The sequence below is a fragment of the Vanessa cardui genome, chromosome 17 (assembly GCF_905220365.1).
Source record: "Vanessa cardui chromosome 17, ilVanCard2.1, whole genome shotgun sequence".
Lineage (NCBI taxonomy): Eukaryota > Metazoa > Arthropoda > Insecta > Lepidoptera > Nymphalidae > Vanessa > Vanessa cardui.
The window spans coordinates 11,392,280-11,410,029 of record NC_061139.1 but is presented as its reverse complement, the minus strand read 5'-3'; the positions used below and the strand labels follow the sequence as shown (position 1 = coordinate 11,410,029).

The 17,750-nt window shown below is 32.5% G+C and overlaps 1 protein-coding gene and 1 pseudogene across 2 annotated transcripts in view; one reads left to right on the top strand and one right to left on the bottom strand.

Annotated features, from left to right (window-relative positions):
- The window catches only part of LOC124536852 (lysozyme-like), a 30,312-nt gene that overhangs the window by 11,658 nt on the left and 904 nt on the right, over positions 1-17,750 (bottom strand). The window contains exon 1 of one of the 2 annotated variants that reach the window (XM_047113490.1): positions 5,206-5,355. The exons of the other annotated variant lie outside the window; for it this stretch is intronic. The gene's annotated coding sequence lies outside the window, so the exon portion shown is untranslated. Of the gene's footprint in view, positions 1-5,205; positions 5,356-17,750 lie in introns of those variants that run through there. 2 annotated transcript variants of the gene reach the window in all.
- On the top strand, positions 15,088-15,226 carry LOC124537131 (annotated as a pseudogene).

Here is a 17,750-nt window from a genome sequence, read left to right as displayed (position 1 = left end):
AATATAGTCTGTGTATAATACCTGACAGCCAGCATCAAAAACACGAGCGAATTTTCGGGCAATAACTAGTTTGGAAATAAAAATGTTACCATTAAAAAACTATTGACCAAGAAATAGTAGGTTATTAAAAATTACTTTAATAATGCAAAAAATACATAAAAGTAATTATCCTTGATCCTATGATTTGAATCAGTAGAATTTTGATATCAGTATGAAAAATAAAAGTTAAGTCTTATCAAATGAGTTATTTTTTTCTATTATTATATATTTATATAACAATAGAAAATATTTATATATATTTTTTTCTAATCGTATTAAAATAACATTATATGGTTTGACGCTCATAAGTGAATTAATGTGAATCCATGACCTTTTAGATCAACAATAACAACAATTTGTATTTTATCTGGCATAGTTATCACGAACGATTTCCAATGGCCTTCATGTTAGGGTATCAGGTAGATAAAAATATTAACAAAAAAAATCGTTAACAGCATTAGTAAACGTTGGTATAAAGGTCATGACGACCGCTAAAGGCGTACAAAAATAAATATATACATATACAGAGTTACGAATATTTATAAAAAATACCAGTTTAACGTCGGATTCTTTCTAATTTCCCTCTTTTTTGGGGCTTGCAAAGATTAATAACTAATAAGATTAAATATTATTAAATTATACTACGAACGTCTAGGATTATTATTACTACAACTGGCCCTAAACATCCTCTTATTTTTATAAAAAAAAAATATTATAAATAATAACTTACAATTCAAGAAAAAAAAATACCCTTTTGCGTTACGAATCATTCAAATTTTAAATGCTGAGAAACACTTCTACATAAGAAGAGATGGAATATATTGACAGAAAAACATTAATTCTTGATCATTATAGATGTTGAGACTTAACGGGTCCCTCTAATGGATTGGCAAGTCGACACGTTGCAAAAAAAGTTAACTAATGTAGATGCAGGCAGCCTGGCGTATTTTAGTTACGTTCGCTGTATAATGTCCTGTCGCTGGGATGCTATTTAGGGTTAATACAGCCGATATCAATACGACCTTTATCCAACTAAGTCTACAATAAAAAAAAAATTAATTCAAATACTGATTTCTTCGACAATTTTTTTTAATAAATTGTGACGCACGCACACACACCACAATAAAGCAAGGAGCTAGTATAAACATTACCTCTTCTAATCAAGGACAAGAGTTGCGTTAATTGAACGTAATATTTTTTGTTCTATGTAAAATAAAGTTTCTCAATAGGATATAGATATGAATTAGTATAAATTAGTATATTAATTAATCGATTTCACCAGAAGAAAAATATATTGGACTTAAATTTATAAAATTTTAATTTTATAATAAAAAATAATAACATACATTATGTTTCTTTGGCAAAATGTTTTATAAAACATGTTTTATAAATGAAGCTGGTTAGTTCATATTCTATCTTGGTAATGAATAAAAAAAAAACATAATTAAAATAATTAAAACACATAATCAGGCTCAAAAATAAAATCGTGGTACATATTTGCACAGATATTAAGGTAACGCTAATAATTAGTTTAGTTTATATATACTTTTTAATAATCGAAAAATAAAAATGTATTTTTTTAATCTATTATATTTTACAAATTCCCTTAGTTACACCCCTAAAAAGAATATAATAAACGGTTTTTGGGTTCTACATATCTAATATTCAAATTATATTTTTTATGGGTTCATATATATCGAATTTCAACTTAAATTTAAGTGCAGAGACAATTTCACCAATCACCTTCGCCCGTAGATATTGGCATATCAGGAAGTATACGCTCCACATCAATGGCTGCCAACTGCGAGCCAAATGTCATGTCCCTTGTACCGGAAGAGAGGAATGCGAGTAGTATAGGTGTCAGGGATAGAATACGACGATTGCAGTGTTAAGAACTCACTTCGAATTTATGTGATTGCTCAGATTATGACTATTTATTTTTATTTATTTATAAGGACAACTTACAAAAGACCATTTATAGGTTTTAAAATAAAAAAGTATTCAAAACACTCAAAATTAAAAAAAAAAACTAACGACATTTTGGGTAAAATTCATTAATAACATCATATACTATATATTGCTCCGTAAATAGCAGTCATTTTTAACAAGAGTTTGGTCACGGGTACATTTCCTAACTTGTTAAAATGTAGTAAAGTCTTACCACTTTTTAAGAATGGAAATAGAAGCGATCCCAGTAATTACAGGCCTATTTCAATACTCCTATTTTCATGTCTTTAAGTAAAATTTTTGAAAAAAATATTTTATATCAACTTCTTATCCATTTCGGTACAGATAATATTTTTCATAGTGAGTAATTCAGAATTAAAAATCAAAATCAAAATAAACTTTATTCAAGTGGGCTTTTACAAACCCCTTTTGAATCGTCAATTAACAATTAAGTGAAGCTGCCACCGGTTCGGAAAGTAGATTCTACCGAGAAGAACCGTCAAGAAACTCAGTAGTAACTCTTTTGAAACATTTAAAAAATACAAATTCATTTTAGTTAATACAATTATTTAAATTAATATATCCTGCGTGGAAGTCAACAGGTATTAATTCCACGCTTTTTTATCATCTACACAATCTTGTATCGAGTAATACGCCTTTTTACCAATGTATTTTTTTAATGGATTTGAATTTACGAAACGGCAAAGTTAAAAATGTCTGCGGAATTTTATTATAGAAACGGATACCTTGCCCCAAGAAAGATTTATTGACTTTGCGGAGTCGGAGACTTGGCGTCATAAGCTTATCCTTACTCCTAGTGCATATACAATGATTATCACTGATTTTATCAAAGTGATCAATGTATGTACTGTAAATATACATAATATTGTTGTAAAGATATTGCGACGCAACAGTGAGTATTCCTACTTTGTTTAAAACATCCCGAAGAGAGTCTCTAGTTCCAAGATTATAAATAGACCGGATTGCTCTCTTTTGTAAAATAAAGACAGATTCAATATCTGCAGCGTTACTCCAAAGTAATATGCCATATGACATAATATCTTTACGTTTTTAAAAACATCCCGATTTATATGGTAGTTATAGATTTCCTATGAATTATTTAATAATGTACCTATAATACAGGAAAAACGATATACAAAATTTTCGATCGTCCATTGTTTAGGCCATCGGTTTTATCCTTCCATTGTCTGAATAATTAAACAGGATTTTAATTGATGCATCAGATCCATCAGATAGATAATTAATAATTTAAATGGTCGAATTCAAATTGTCCCTGGGTAACAAAGGATATTTCTTGAAAACAGACCAGTCGAAGTGAGCTTAACACGATAGGGGGGGGGGGGGGGTTGTAACGATTTAATCTTTATTTTTTTTTATTATGGTATAGCTTGGCGAATGAGCATATGGACCACCAAATGGTAAGTGGTCACCAACACCCATAGACAATGACGCTGTAAGAAATATTAACTATTCCTTACATCGTCAATACGCCACCAACCTTGAGAACTAAGATGTTATGTCCCTTGGGCCCGTAGTTACACTGGCTCACTCACCATTTCACTCATTTTAATACATAATATCTATATATTATATCTCACAAAATCTCTTTTTTATCATCAATATATGTAATTAAGTAAAGCATTGTATATAAGATTTATATATATATTTAAAATTGTATTGTAAATAGGTTGGAGCTTCCCTCCCCCCTTTGCTTTCAGCTTTTCAGCGTGAAAAGACAGATAACAATATCTGTCTTTTCACGCTTGTTTCTGGATACACATGCGTCAGAATTACATCTGATATATGGAGTGTGCCACGATATTTTTCTTTTAAATCAAGCACGAGTTAAAAAATCACGATAATTTGTGTTTTTCTAGATTGAAAAATATTCAAATAATATTCGTGTATTCTTATCCATCATTGTTTTTCCAAAATATTTTGTTATGAAAGCGTACCGTTCGAAATGATATTTCTTAAATGGTAATTATACGGAAATACTTTTAATATTATAATGTTGCAATATGGTCAATGATCATTAACATTTAATTAAATCAACTTTTTTTAAGGTAATACAAACTTTCGTATATTTATAAATCTCATACGTCGTACGGCGTTGATACATTTCTTGAACTTTAATATTATACAAATGACTTATGAATGAATGTTGTTACCATAATAAATACATGTTATCAACTTTATAATAGTTATTATTTATATTAATGATACAATATACATATAAATAAATAAACATTTACATATTGCAAGATCACACCAGTTTACTTTATTATTATTTACATAAAACCCTAAAAAACAATACGCTTCACTAAATATTAAAACCAAGCTAGATATTAGTAAGTAACTTAATTATTCTTAATTATTATTATAAATTAAAATCTTATAAAGTACTTTAGTATTAATTAATTTCTAGGCAGATTATCTAAAAATTTAATTGTATTTTACTGACATACTCTGTAATTAAAATGAAGACTACTGAGTTTCTTGCCGGCTCTTGGTAGAATCTACATTCAGAAGCAATTTCTTTATTTTAATTCGACACTGTAACACGACGCTTCGAAAGCGCTTTAATGATTCTACTCGTATACTTTAATTTTAAAACACTTAAAAAAATATATTCTTTATGTTATATCGGTGAGCATCGGTATGACGTGGAGCGAGATGAAGCATGAAGCTCAAGACAGATCGAGATGGAGAACCTCTGTGGACGCCCTCTGCCCCATCTAGGGGTCATAGGACTTTAAGTCAAGTAAGTCATGTTATATCTATACAAGCTCTATCTTGCATCGATTTTATTAATAACTAGCGACCCGCCCCGGCTTCGCACGGGTACAATTTTGATACTCAATATACTACAGAATTTACAGAACAAAAACCTTCCTCTTGAATAACTCTATCTATTAAAAAAACCGCATCAAAATCCTTTGCGTAATTTTAAAGATCTAGGCATACATAGGGACAGACTCTGTTAGCGACTTTGTTTCATACTATGTCATGATTACGCTAATAATTTTAAGTAAGTACTGTTTTTAATAACATTATACAATTTGTAAAAGATATTGTCATTAATATCAGTATCAGTAAATTCCTTGTAACACACAATATCTTTTTCTAAGTATTTCCTACATTCTTCTATTCAAAGTGAACAATAATATACTAGTAAATATATATATATATACTCACAACAAATAAACTTTAATTAATAACAGATCACCACTTCACTTGAATACGTACAAAACATAACTATTTAAATACTCGTAATTATGTTATGTGTAACGCACTTCATCACACTTTCGATCATGTCCTACAACTGTTCGTAAGTCGAGACTAAAGTATTTTAATATATGAATACAGGTTTCGATAACTCAGACGGTATTATGTTTTTTTTTTAACACTATACCTTAGTCGTTCGTTTAAGTTATGTGTTAAATATAGCGAGGTCGTTTTAATAGCTCGGCGGTTGATTCGAATCGATTTTCACGTAGAGTTTTATTCTTAACTTTATTTATTAATCTAAATATTCTTAAGTTTATAAGAAACATAAACTTATGTGTGTATGTACTATATTCTTATGTTTATTACTTAGACACTGGAGTCCGAACTCAAGCAAAAAATTGATTTAAAACAAGTTTAATCTTGATATTATTGCAATATAATTATACATTGTTTCGTTGTCATTAAAAGTTAGTAAGTGAATAAAAAAAACAAAAGAAGATCACAGAACATTCGATTTTACTTTTTCTTTTTGAATGTTGTAAAAAAAGATTTTATATATGGCAAAATAAAGTTAATTAAAATTAAATAAATTTTGATGTTTATATAATATAGATATAATTAAAATAAAAATCGCAGGCGCGAACATTTGTGATCATTGAAAAAAATATATAAATAATTACACTGTTAGTCACATAAATTGCATTTAAGTGTTGAAATTAATATTTTTGATAAAAATGCAAACTTTTTAGACTTAACTGAATATTTCGAGACTGTCCATTACAAATAAAAAAAAAATTGAAGAAAGAACTACGTACATGGTAATTATTTATTTGGTATTTCCCAATTTCTATTTAAAATAATATGAATGTGTTAGCAATGGGTGTAAATATTTAAAAAGTAGTAATTAGTATATTATATAAGAACTAGCGACCCGCCCGGACCTTGCACAGGTCCAATACAATAGTAATAGATCTGGTTCAGCTATCGTTTGCATTGTAAGTGCAAAAGTAAAAAAAAGAAAAGTAACAACCTGTAAATTTCCCACTGCTGGGATAAGGCCTCCTCTTCCATTAAGGAGAGGGTTTGGAATATATTCCACCACGCTGTACCAATGCGGGTGGTGTAAGCGCAAATCATGTGTTTATTTTCATCAAATTAAAAGCTTCCAAAATTATCTGTAAATCTTTACTGTATTGTCCATGTATTGTATACAAAAACCTTCATATTGAAACACTCAATTTATTAAAGAATCCTCATCAAAATACGTTACGTAATTTTAATGATCTAAGCATACATAGGGACATACAGCGGTAAGCGACTTTGTTTTATACTATGTACAGATAATACACACAGATGTTTTATACTATATACAGGTGATATAAATACTGGATAAACTTAAAAATTAAAAAGGAAGATCACGTAAATCGTATACTCTAATTAGTACGATTTTTGCTTGTTACGGGCGTCATCCAATACTAATGAACGGCGATAACGATACAGGTAACGGCGATATAGGGGGTGGGGGGGATGACGCCTTCGTGAGTGTTTAGATGTATACACATCTGACTTCATTATTTAAAAAAAAATGTACATTTCATACATGTACTACTATAAAGATTTAGTATGAAAGTAAGTAAATGAAATATAAATATGAGACAACATTACATACACTAATCTGATCCCAATGTAAGTAGCTAAAGGACTTGTGTTATGGAAAATCAGGAGTAACGACGGCACCACAAACACCCAGACTCAAGACAACATAAAAACTAATGATTATCTATATCGACTCGGCCGGGAACCAAACACGGGACCTCGTAGTGGCATACCCATGAAAACCGGTGTACACACCACTCGACCACGGAGGTTATCAAAACAAACAATAGAACTGGGGACTGTTTTACGTAGAAAAATGATTGAAAGACTAAAGTCTGTGTACTAAAATTATCCTTATTTTATACTAGAAGTGGCCCGCGGTTTCACTTGCGTCTCAGAGTTTTGGTTGTCATGTGTCAGGCAAAAAGAGTAGCCTATGTTCTTTCTTGGAGTTCAAGTTTGCTTCATACCAAATTTCGTCAGATTTGATTCAGCGGTTTCGTCGTGTCAGAGCGGCAGACAGACAGACAGAGTTACTTTCACATTTATAATATCAATATAGATGATATATAATTCACCACTAAGCACGTTATCAAGGCCCTCATGAGCTGGACGATGATGCGCTAATTTTGACAACCTGGTCTTCTGATACACCAGATGAGTGTCAGAGCAACTTAGAGGTACCTTAGATCTACAGCTTGGGCAAACCAAAACAACACAACACTACTTGATCTTAAAACCCGTTCTGTTTAGGAAAAATCAAACCGCAGTATGTTTTTCTTTTTATTATAGAATATATTATAATATATGAGACGAGATTCGAGAGACGTATCCTTTCTCATATATTTATTCAAATATCTTTAGGTAATATGTTATATATTATTGATGTAATTTGCAAAGGTTACCTAAATGTTTATTTTTATATAGCATCAATGAAAAGAAAACATAACACGTTTGAAGTTGATATCACTATTTATAAAAAATATACAAATAAAAATAGTTATTGTTAATTTTTTACAATATGTTTGATGATTATGTTTCAGACTTTTCCCTCGTCGTTTTAGAGATTTACAATCAAAGGTACAGGTGTTTTTGTATGTGTTATAGTTTAGGCAAAATATAATATGGAAGCCGGCAATATGTCCTTCGATTAAACTGATATTACATATAACGTTTCAATTAATATAGTATCAATATTTCTAGGCGAAAGATGAATATAATTTTGCCACCTCTATTCCGATTTATCTGTGTGAAAGAGAATCACTTCTATCGTCAGTTAGCCTTAATAAGCTAAGGTATTGCACTATTCATCCAAGATCCAAGTAAAAGCAACAGGCCTCCTCTCCCATTAAGGAGAGGGCTTGCAACATATTCCACCACGCTGTTCCAATGCGGGTTTGTGGAATGTACATGTGGCAGAATTTCAATGAAATTAGACACATGCAGGTTTCCTCACGATGTTTTCCTTCACCGCACGAGATGAATTATAAACACAACAAAGATCCAAGTGTTTATCATCATTTAGAAAAGAACGAATATTTTTACTGTTTCATTCGGCTTTAGTTCCATTGCAGAGCATTGTTGTTCCGATATAAGACGGAACTATTTTGTCGTATTTCTATCTAATACTACCTTGTGGAAACCTCTTTGGTTCGGTTTGGTTGTGTTAGATAAGATTAAAATCTCTCGGATATTCTATGATAAATACTTGTTTTGATCAATTTTGAATGTGAGCTATATTAACTACGGACACAACATAACAACTTACTTCCTTTTCAGGGCGACTTAAGGAACGGTTAATATTTCTTACAGCTATATATAGGTATCATCATCTTCATCATCATCATCAACAGCCTTTTGTCGTCCACTGCTGGACATAGGCCTCTCCAATAGCACTGCCACTGTGATCGATCTTTGGCTACTCGCATCCAGCTCCTTTCAGCCGCCTTGCGTAAATCGTCACTCCACCGTACCCGAGGACGTCCTACACTACGTTTGCCGAGTTTTAATTGATGATTTTATTTATATAGGTATATGTTTAATAATACATTGGTATCTATAGAGACAATATCGCGAGTAATTCAAAAACGAATATAATCTAAAGGTTTAATAAACTTTTGGTTTGTTTATGAATAAAAACGAAAAAAATAACCACATGACAACAATGTCTTACAAGATTATTAAGATACAATACAGTTTTGATATCTTTTTGTAATACATTTATGCTTATAAATAAAAATAAACGCCACATACAAAGACGAGCTCAAATTTATATATCAGACAATGGGTCTGCTTACGATAAATTTTAGATAAAATACTAGTAGTATATTATATTTTGTATGATAAAGGCAGGCGTTCCTTTCCAACGCTGGGATAATAAAAAACTTATAAATAACGATCCAAATCTTATTGAATCTATTTTAATATAAAATTTATACTAATATTATGTAGGTAGTATATATTTATATTGTATATTACTAGATGAGAAACTGGCTTTGTTCGGGAAAGGTTAATAGCATTGAAGTAATAAAAATATAAATAAACTAACTGTCGAATGCAATGATGATTTGGAACACACTTTCTGAACGTACCCGTAAATATTTTATATATTTAAGAATCACCAGTGGTAAATACAAAGGTATACAATTTTAATACAACTTAAAACTAAATGCATTACCTATTAAGGTGAATAACACTTGCAAAGATAAAGTTGGAGATGACAAACTTACAAATAATTAATTGCTAGTAAATCAAGGTTAAAAATGACAAGAATTAACAACAATAGTAAAATAATAACATACAAATATAAACAAAATAAATTGGTTAGCTGACAGTTTTGATAAATTTATTTTGTGAAACTTGTTTGATGAGTCTCCAAAAGAGTCTAACACAGCACTGTGCTCATTTAAAATTTTACATAAGCGAGATACAGGTGAATTGCTTCCTAAAACAGTTTTGCGGAAAGATCTTACTAATGGTGTTATTGGTTTACGTGGAAATCTAAAGGGAACATTAAATTTAATTATTGATATCAAAAACAAGTTTAGTAAATATCTAACATGGACGCCCGTTTAATTGTCATGTCATTGAATTTCATGGATTTAATATCGAATTATCTCGATTATATATGTCTATGACTATTTTTTTTCTTTACTAAACTAAAGTTGTGAGGCTTTAATATCTAACCAACCTATTAAGCTCTATAGCTCCTTCTCAAAAGTGCAAACCTGTGATCCAGCACAGATCAAGATCCCACATCTTATGAGCACTCAAGAATGATGTCGCAATTAGTAACGAGTATTATCCCTACATACAAACACACATATTTTATCTTCTTTATAATATTAGCATAGATTTTTTTATGTTACAGAATAATAACTCTTAAGCATACCCAACAATAACGAACAACAACAACAGCCTGTAAATTGCCTACTGGGCTAAGGTCTCCTCTCCCTTTGAGGAGAAGGTGTGTAACAGATTTGGCCACGCTGTTCCAACGCGGGTTGGTAGGATACACATGTGGCAGGATTTCTATGAAATTAGACACATGCAGGTTTCCTTACGATTTTTACCGTCGAGCACGTGAATGATGAATTATAAACACAAATTTAGCACATAAATATTCATGGGTGCATTAAACCCATAATCATCGGTTAAGGTGCTCGCGTTTTAACCACTGGATCTTCTCGGCATAATCATTTAATGCTAATTTACTGTGTATGACTTTATATCAGTTTTTATGACTCATATGAATTCATTATATATTACTAGCGGGTCGCACGCGAAATCTCGTTTATTTGCATGATTTGTTAGTAATTTCAAAACATATGACAGGTTTTATTTTGATTTTATCCTATTGTACACTGCAAATCACTCGTCTACATAACTACATATTACAATAAAAAGTCCTCCGGCGGCGTCTGTCTGTTCGCGATAAACTCCAAAACTACTGAACGGATTTTCGTGAGGCTTTCACTAATAGATAGAGTGATTCAAGAGAAAGGTAAATAAGTTGAAATAGAACGACAATTGTTAAACATGTCAGAAGAAAGCAAATAAAAAATATCTTTTTTTTTATGGTATAGGTTGGCGGACGAGCATATGGGCCACCTGATGGCAAGTGGTCACCATCACCCATAGACAATGAAGCTGTAAGAAATATTCACTATTCCATATATCGTCAATGTGCCACCAACCTTGGGAACTAAGATATTATGTCCCTTGTGCCTATAGTTACCCTGGCTCACTCACCCATCAAACCGGAACACAACAATACTGAGTACTGTTATTTGGCGGTAGAATAACTGATGAGTGGGTGGTACTTACCCAGACAAATTAATTCACAAAATTCACAAAGCCCTACCACCAATAAAACGTAAAAATATAAAAAAAACATCCTAATTATATAAATTTAATTAATAAGAAAGCAATTTATTCTTAAATTATTATATTAACGAGAGATCCAAAAGTTCAGACGAAATATAAAATCAATGGTCGCGCTAAAAAAAATATAGTCGAGTCAAATATATTTCTGTGTAGCGCAAATATTTTTTTGCAACGATAATTTTTATAATTTGATATTTTCACTTGAAAAACCGTCTCATTATATTTTGTGGGTCGCAGTAATGAGAGTCCATGACACGGACGAACGTTTGAGAATAATTCATGATACTTTGTCGTTCATAGAATAGACTGATTCCGTACTTTAGTCAACTTAAAACCCTTGCATCGTATTGAGTCGGCTTATTTGGGCGTGTGAAACGTAAACTGGGAAAGCGAGTTCCAATCCGAGACAGCTACTCTGAATTTTCATGAACACAAAACCAATCGTTCTTTATTCAAATTACAACAAAAACAAAACACAAAAGTAAATAAAATTCCCACTGTTGAGTTAAGGCCTCCTTTCCCTTGAGGAAAAGGTGTGGAACATATTTGACCACGCTGTTCCAATGCGGGTTAGTGGAATTCACATGTGGCAGAATTAGACACATGCAGCTTTCCTCTCAAGATGATTATAAACACAAATTAAGCAAATGAATATTCAATGGTGATGGCCTGAGTTTAACCCGCAGTGATCGGTTAAGATGTGTGCCTTATAATCACTGAGCCATTTCGGCTCTCATACAAACAAACACGTATTACCTTCTTTGTAATATCAGTATGGATGATTTTTATATTACAGAATCAAACTCAAACTCAAATAACTTTATTCAATATAGAAGCATTACACATTACACTTTCTTATTGATGGTCAATTGAAACACTACCACCGGTTCGGAAAAGAAAATACCCTGACCTGAGAAGAACCGGCGAAAGAAACTCAGCGGGTTTTTTTTTTTTTATTTGTCTCATATATTATTTAAACAATTTAATATGAGATGAAATAGTCAGGAGGCGATCGTTTCATTGCCAAGGTTGTGCTATCGATCATAAACTCATTAATTGTATAGTAACCTTTTGCACACAAGCGTTCCTTAATAATTTTCTTAAATTTGGCAACAGAGGCATTTTGAACGCTTTCTGGGATCCTGTTGTAAAACCGTATACATTGCCCCACAAAGGAGTTACTGACTCTATGTAGTCGAGTAACAGGAGTAACAAGTTTGTGTTTGTTCCTTGTACCAATGCTATGAGTATCACATTTTCTCATGAAATTATTAATATTTTTTCGTACATACATACATTGCAGAATATATATTGAGAAGCAACAGTCAATATCTTGATTTCTCTAAATTTATTCCTTAACGATTCTTTAGCTCCTAGGTTATAGATTGTGCGACTAGCCCTCTTCTGTAGCACAAATATAGTATGGATAGCGGCTGCGTTGCCCCACAGCATAATACCGTATGACATTATACTGTGAAAGTAACTGAAATATACTAAGCGAGCCGTATCAACATCGGTACATAATCTAATTTTTTTGACCGCGAATGCCGCAGAACTCAGTCTATTCATGTTACTCATGTTGTTCTACTCATCTATCTCAGTTAATATGGGGGCCCCATTGCAACTTGGCATCAACAGTAAGGCCAAGAAACTCAGCAGAATCAATTGGATCCATAGATTCCCCGTTAATGAGTACATCGGCTTTTACATTATGTACATTTGATAATATCAGAGTAATATCCTGAAAGCAAATTAAACAGATGAAAGTTAAATGGTCCTCAATTGGAAAACGTAATTTACAATTTGCCCAAAATATTCTTTAGTCCTTTAAGCATGAATATCAAATTTTACATTTAAGACTATTACGTTTAAGAGATGTATGAAATATGAATGATTTGATCACCAAAGACCTAGGATATTAGCGCTTTGAGAAATAGTACTCACATCTCCAATACGACTGAAACCTTGGGAACTAAATAGTTATGTCCCTTGTGCCTGTAATTACACTGGTTCTCTCATCCTTCAAACCGAAACAAATCAATACTGAGAACTGTTGTTTGGCGATAGAATATCTGATGAGTGGGTGGTACCCAGACGGGCTTACACGAAGCCCTACCAAGAAAGAGTGTTCCAGAAGTTATCAGAGAGAAGTCCACAGATAATGTCAACAATATAACTTACCTGCTCTGCTCATAGACAATGTTTTTTTTAATAGTTCATATTATTTTATCTAGTCTATTATTAGTTGCTTTGGAATTCGAATATCCTTTGAATGTGTGTAATGATAGATAAATGTTTACGCTCAACAACTGCAATTCTCATAGGATGTCTAATGGTAAGTGGAGCGAGTCTCTTGGGCCTAGAGGAATCATGTAATATCCTGAATGTTAGAAAATATGTGTTATTAAACCAATAAAGTTCAGTGGAAGTAGCACATGGAAGATCAAAAGATTCATCTGAGTTTGATTGAGGAGTTCCACTGTTCAACATGGTTCACAAAATAGTGGGATGCTTGCCCATTGAAAAGTAGCTACCTATCATGAACTGCAACGCCGCCAGGGTTGCTGACCTTTAAGAATTAAGGCTCTTTTCATGAAGGTCTCCAAGTCGTATTAGTTCGGAAAACCTAGTGGATGTGCGACGCAGAAATGTCTTCTATGGATTTAAACATCAAGGTGGTGTGTGTTCTAACGGCATGTACGAATGTAAAATTCATCAGCCGGGTTTAATTACAGTGTACTCCCGGTAATCCAACAAACCTTTTGCAGGACAGTGACAGTGAGTGAGTATCGAATTTGTCCGATTATCTCAATAATCGTATAAATTCGATTGGGCAGTACTTATACTGCCCAAGACTCTATTGTCTGGAATTTTTAGAGTAGTAGTAGTAGAGTACCTTGTCATCCGACCAATTACATGACCAATGATAAATATTTATGTCATATTCTGAAGTACCAAACATAATGAATGATGGTCGCACCGCTTTCGCGTGTAATCACTAAAAACGCGTCGAGCACAATTGAGGTGTAGCGTACAAGTACCTGCCCAATCATGCGTTATTGCATTAGCGAAGATGGTACAAAAATATTCAATGATAATAAGATTACGGGGGGTGCAGGATTTGTCACGGCCGGATTATCAGGACTCCACTGTAATATCATTTCTGCACACATACAAAAATGTATTTAATTTTAAGTACTTAACATATCCGCAGCATATGCGCTATACATAGTGCATTTTATATTTATCTCATGACAAACGTGATCTTGTAAAACATTACTCGTTTTAATAAGACAACCTTCGTACAATCCAACTCATAAAGTTTACTTATTTAGCAATAAAGCCTTTTATTACAGTCTAGTAAGATTCATATCGTAATTTGGAGCTCTCTGAAATTGAGTTATACTGAAGGAATACATACATTTAAAAATGTCAGTGAATGATATGCGGAATAGCATACGATGATATTAATATTTAAAGGGTACGCAGTCGATTTCCAATTTTAAATTCATAGAATAGTTTATTATTTCGCTTCCGTAATTCTTAATATGTATTTACATCATTCATACATACATAGATGCTACATCTAAGTTGTGTCGTACTATACTTATATCCATTACTGAAGATATATTGTCCATAAATTCGGAAAATATAATAACCAAAATTACACGATTATCTCCGTAAAAACCTTGTTATTACGTCGGTGTACATTAAAATGTCTGAGGGAACGGCTTATAAAGATTTATATTACACTTAGTGCAACCTTTGTGTGCCCTTTTGATTAGAATAATTTTAACTTTCAACCTTTCCTGATTTAGAATGATTTATTAAATATTATATGCATACAAAAATTCCAAATCAAATATTATACTTACCTGGCGTAGGGGATACCGTGATCATGAAGGCGGTTCCCCCAGAGCGAGGCCTATTCATTGCACTGCGAATGGGTTGACCTCTGCGATTATCCCTAAAAAAAAAAAAAAAAAATGCTGTCGAAACGCTTGGCCCTTGGAGTAGTGGTGCAAAAAGCTTCATCAAAAGTATAACACCTCGCCTCATTGCCTCCACTGGTGACAGGAGGGCTGGTTCGTTTTTTGCCCAGAGGATCGGAATTGCGATTCAACGGGGAAATGCTGCTAGCATTCTTGCCACCATTCCACGCGGTCAAGATTTATACAGTAACTAGTTTTAGTTCATATTTGTATATATATATTTAAGCATTTAATGTTGTTAATTCTTATGTCTCTGAATAAATATATACGTTTGTATTAATCAAATATTGTATATAACGGAAGCAGGCTAGATGGTCTTGTTTGGGGTCACCACCTTCATGTTATATATTCATGAAATAATACAACGTATCGATAGCTGGGTTATCGCATCATCATCACCATCTGTCATCTCCTAATCAGCGATTGACCTCGCTCAACCAGATTCCAGAAAAAAATGTGTGTTCCAGAAAAAAATGGGTGCCCCTCTCCGAGGTTCGATTCCCAGAGAAGTCTATGTAGATTATCATTAGTTTTCTATGTTGTCTTGTGTCTTAATATATATGGTACCGTCGTTACTTCTGATTTTCCAAAACACAAGTGTTTTGTCTGCTTACATTGGGATCAGTATGTGATGTTGTCTCATATTTATTTATTTATTATTATTTAGAAAAGCAGGCCAGCAATTGATTGTACAATGATCACGATTGCCGTATACCTTGGGAGTGTATGCAATATTAATACATTTCATACATACATTTCATATTAACACATTCCATATACAATACGAATTAGCCAATCATAATTTATTGACTTTTTAACGTCTGGTATTATTTTGTTCTTTATTTAAAATATATATTGCACCATCTCTGTGTATAAAATTATAACAGTTTTTTTTAATAAAATAATGTTTATTCGATATTTAAAAATTGCATAGGCACATAGCTATATTTCGTTTGTAATAGAATAATTGCTGAATGATATGCCCGAAGCTTTCGTGCTCGGCGGTGTGTGTATGTGTATAATTTGATCGAAATTCTACCACAGCGTGGTGGAATGTGTTCCAAATATGTTTAACCGAATATGTCGCTTAGCCCAGCAGTGGGAAATTTACAGGCTGCTCCTTTACTTTATGCCCAAAGCAAAGCCCTAAACTAAAATCACAAAGTACTTTCAACTTCCATTCATATTTATAATGAAATATTCTATAACAAATATATAGCCGTTAATAAATAAACAGCATTTTTGGACGTTTAAAAACAGTTGCTAAAATAAAAACACTGGTATATAAGGATGTAAAATTTTAAATATCCAATCGATTTTAGTAGCCAAATGGTCGGGCCGCTGTTACGCCGGAGGCTATAACCGGGCAAAGATGGCAGCGATCCCGTTGTTTACAAAATAAACAAGTGTGTCGATGAAAATTAATTAAAAGTCATGAAATATTAAAAAGTTCGTTTCGAACGTTTCGTTATGTTAGAGTTTTTCATTTATTAATTAATGTAAAGCGCTCCCGTTGCAATCTGCGTTGTTTTGTTGGAACCGTTATTGTTAATAAAATGTCAAATTTCAAATTTATAATTCGTGTTTTGAAGCAGATCATAAAGGATATTATTGGCATGTATGTATATGGACATGAACACGGATGTGATAGTATTTTACCAGTTTCAAATATAGTTACAGATACGATATTTTTTTCGGATTATCCAAAGCTGGAGAGTCGAGATGGCCCAGTGGTTAGAACGCGTGCATCTTAACCGATGATTGCGGGTTCAAACCCAGGCAAGCACCGCTGATTCATGTGCTTAATTTGTCTTTATAATTCATCTCGTGCTCAGCGTTGAAAGAAAACATCGCGAGAAAACCTGCATGTGACAAATTTCATAGAAATTGTGTGTGTATTCCACCAACCCGCATTGGAACAGCGTGGTGGAATATATTCCAAACCTTCTCCTCAAAAGGGAGAGGAGGCCTTTAGCCCAGCAGTGTGAATTTACAGGCTGTTGTTGTGATCCAATGCTTGAAAAAGTTTCAGTTGCGAATATTAGATAATTTAAAAATCGTAAAGGATGAAACGGTAAGTTTGCCTTAAAAAAATTGTAACTTTTTTTAAGTGTGTGCAAATAAAATTATAATAGACAATTTTATTGGATTCGAGCGATTTTTATGGAACACCGTAATATAATATACTTATATAACACTAGTACTCGCCCGCGTCTTCGCTTGTGTTTTAGGGTGTTTGGTTGTGTGCTAGACAAAAATGTAGTCAATATCATTCCTTTAAGTTGCTTCATGCCAAATTTCATCAAATTCGGTTTAAAGGTTTAACGAAATACCGACAGACAGACAGATATACAAAGCTACTTTGACATTTATAGTATTAATATGTAAGTATAATATTGGAACTTATGAGTACTTTATTATTAGTTGTTATTTTGATTCGATTATCAATAAAAAGGGATGCTCTATTGTTTTACGGGCATTCGTTTGTGAACTACCGTAGTGTAAGGAACGGAATAAATGAAGGAACGGAATGAATGA